The following is a 4,135-nucleotide window of genomic DNA, read 5'->3' as shown; positions in this document are numbered from 1 at the left end:
CATTAATTTTAGTCCCGGTTATTTTTTTTTAGATGTTCTTGTACCGTGACTTCATATCCAGAAAAATTGTAATAGATAGAGGTTTTCACACTCTGTTACGTTTTATGGATGGTGATATTTGAATAATTACCAGTGATTGAATGATAAATTTCTAGAATTTATTAAACAGCACGTAAGCTAATACTATAATGAATGTGGAGATGACATTTAAGTGATTAAAAGTGAGTGTAGTATGATTTTCCTGCCATATATTAAGGCAGATGCTGATCATGACCAATTGGAGTGTGACAATAGACTATTATGCGATGAGTTGATCACAAGTTTGGAGTGATTGGGTAGGAAAAAATCAGTAAGAACAAGGCAATATGAAATTAAGAAGCAAAGTCAACAACAGATCATATGTAACGGAGTAAAATAACTACCCAAGTACAATATGAACAAAGATTCTACTCCATCTGTTCTAAAATAAATAAATTGTTGAATTATTTTTTTAATGTTCAAAATAAATAAATTGTTTACTATTCAAAAAATATGTTGAAAATTTCTTTCAATTTTACCCTTTCATTTAATAAGGTTCGTAAGTACTTCACATTTTCTGGGAGAGTAATTTAAGAACAATTAAAAGGATAATAGAAAAAAGTAACCTACAATTTATGTCCTAAAAGATTTTTCTTAAAGAGTGTGTCATACCCAACAATTCAATTATTTTGGAATTAAGAAAGTATCTTTCAGTAACTCAGTATTCGGTAGAACAAAGTATCAAAGTAAGTATCAAAGTCAGGAAAAGGCATAATCACACATCAATATCCAAATGATCCTCAATTTATAGATCATAATGTACTAAATTATAATAGAAGTCAGTCATAACTGTCTAAGAATTCTAAAAAAAAAGAAGTGTTCGCAAATGTAAATAGAAAGAAAGAAAAAAGAAACATATTGTACTACTGTATATATCAAGAAAAAGTGTCACAAATCCAAAAAGCAAAAAAACAAGGATAAATGTATCTAGACTTTATTTTTTTAAAACCTCGAAAACACGAAGAAATTATGTCATTATATTTTGAAATAATAAGCAAAACAGTTAGGTTGAGCATATAGTTTTTGGGATTTTTTTTGGTGGTGAGATGAGGGAAGATGAACAATTTTTGGGGGAATGAGAGATAAAGAAACATGATTCTAGAGTTACATTTGTTATTGATGTGCGAAAAAGATCTTTTCTACTTGATTTATCATTTAATCTTTACAATTGATCTTATCAATTCTATCATTGGTCGTTCTTCAACTCATACTTTTATAGATATTTTTATAGAGTACAAATATGTAGAATTTTCATCTGGAAAAGGCTTATATAAAAACTTTGCTATAAACATTCTTAATCTCATGATGTCGTGGAAATAACGCTTTGCAAAAATATAATGTGAGATTGTATGCATATATTAGACTATTGTGCCTTCTCAGAATTCCGCACATAGCGAGAATTTGTTCTTTTTAATACGGAAAAGGGTCTAAAATGCCCTTCAACTATGTGAAATGGTACAAAAATACTCTCCATCTACCTATTGGACCTAAAATATTCTTTCAATCTAAATATTGGGCCTAAAATATCCTTTTTGTCTACCTATTGGGGCTATTTTACCCGTTTATTTACAAAAAAATATATAATACCACGACTTATCTTTATTAAACTACATAAAATCCCTATTATTTTTATTAATATTAGTCAAATAAATAGTGCATGATATTAAAATTTTGTCATTCTAAATTAATCTGATAAATAAAAAGAAAAACAACATAAATAGTCATTTTTAAAAAATTATTACATATACATAGTCTTATTAGTTGGTTGTCAGATATAGCATATAACATATTTTTTTTATAACAGATTCTAATATATAGAAAAATAATTATATATTAAATTTCCTTATTTCTTATTTATTGCTTAATTTTATGGATGCCTTTGTTCATTTATTTTTTATGAACTATATCAAAATTTTATGTTTTTCATTTTTATTGCCTGCTTTCACGATACCTCCATAAAAATATATGGTGTATTTACACCATAAAAATTTATGGTATATTTATATATACAGATTATATTTATATCATAAAACTATTGGTCTATTTATACCATATAAATTATATTTACCATATAAATTATATTTACCATATAAATTATACTTATACCATAAACATACGCGGTATATTTTAGATATAAAAAGTTTATACCATGTAATACTGAAAATATATATTTATATTTAATAAATAATTTTTAACAAGAAAAGTACTGACATAATGAGATATATCATGAATATTTTTCTCATAAATTATATCAAAAATATAATAATAATAATCTAACTTTGTCATAAATTATATTTATACAATAAAAATACATGGTGTATTTGTACTTCCAACATAATGACTTTTATTTCATAAATATTTATCCATAAAAAATTATGGTTAATCCATTCATTAGAATTAAAAATACACGATAATGAAATAATACTACATGATTAATATACATGAAAACAAAACAAAATAGACACAAGCAAATAATAAAATACATAGTTTATTTAAAAATATTTGAATTTTGAATATAAGAGAGAGAAAGATTTGAAAGCAGGGATTATCTTTTTTACTTTTAATTTGAAGATTGAAAACATATCTCTTAAATTAAGGCGAACTAATAATTAATTATAACATTAAATTAGGAATTATAATTATCTTTTCTGATTTTTTTTAAATGACTATTTATGTAAAAAAAATTATAATATTGAAAAAGTACTATAATTTATGTAATTAAGTTTTAAGGATGGACTTTTTATGTAATTTGTTTATATAAAGGGATAAAATAGGCTCAATAGGTAGATGAGAAAAACATTTTAGGCTTAATAGGTAGGTGAGAAGAGTATTTTAGGCCTAATAGGTAGATGAGAAGGACATTTTAGGCTCAATAGGTTGGCGAAAGACATTTTTACATTATTTTACATAGTTGAAGGACATTTAGTACTCTTTTCTGCTTTTAATATTATCAATTGTTTTTGTTAATCACAATTTCCAGCTTCTCTTTTTCAAATCTTACTTTTAAATTTAAGTGAAGTTTTACATGAGAAGTAAGGAATTGGTCTAGTCATTAATTAGAGCAAGTATCTTGACCACAACTTACCCCAACCATAATCACAAGATATTGTCATTGACCTTGACTTAATGACACGATTTTCCTGATTAAATTAAGATTAATTAATCTATTAAATTATCCCTCTCTTTGACGTTTTAGGTAATTTAATTTTATTTAGCTACCCAACAAAGACCTTATCATAGCAAAATTATTCTCATGAAAATTAATATCTTACAAGATTTGGTGTGTGTTTGGTACGAAGGAAAATATTTTCCATGAAAAATGTTTTCCTAGAAAATTTTTTCTTGGAAAATAAGTTGATTTCTTACTTGTTTTTCTATGTTTGGTTGGTAGATGTTGGTGAATGAAAAAATATTTTTTAAAAAATACATTCTAGTGTCTAGCTAAAGCGTAAAAATACATTTTAGAGAAATAATTGTTGATCTCCAAAAATACTTTTTTTAGGGTGCGTTCGATATGAAGGAGGAAAAATATTTTCTAGAAAAATAAGTTATTTCTTACTTATATTTGTGTGATCGTTATGCAAATTGGATAAGTATATATTTTCTAAAAGTATTTGAATATATTTAACAAAAATAATGAGAACAAATAGGATAAAAGGGTGGGATAAGAAAAAAGTTTTGAATTTTTTTAAAAAATAAATTAAAAATATTAATTTTTTTATAGAGGGAGTTGGTATGTAGGAGTTGGGGTTGTTAAAATAGGTAATAAAGGTGGGGTAAGAAAATAATTTTGACATTTTAAAAAACAAATTAATTTTTTCGGGGGTTGGGGGGCTAGTAGGGGGTGGGGGTAGGGGAGAAAGAGTGGGGTAAGGAAAAAAATTTAAAAAAAAAATTGAACGGGAGGTATTAGGGGGGGGGGGTAGGGGTAGGGGAGTGACGGTGGCGTAAGGAAAAAATTTAAAATTTTAAAAAATTAATTTTTTTGAAGAGGGGGAGGGGGAGGAGGTTGGTAGAGGGGAGGGTAAGGGAAGTAAGAAAAAAGTTTGTTTTTTTT

This window comes from Capsicum annuum, unplaced genomic scaffold, assembly GCF_002878395.1.
Source record: "Capsicum annuum cultivar UCD-10X-F1 unplaced genomic scaffold, UCD10Xv1.1 ctg1183, whole genome shotgun sequence".
In the NCBI taxonomy this organism is placed as follows: Eukaryota; Viridiplantae; Streptophyta; class Magnoliopsida; order Solanales; family Solanaceae; genus Capsicum; species Capsicum annuum.
Note: the sequence above shows the minus strand (reverse complement) of the source record.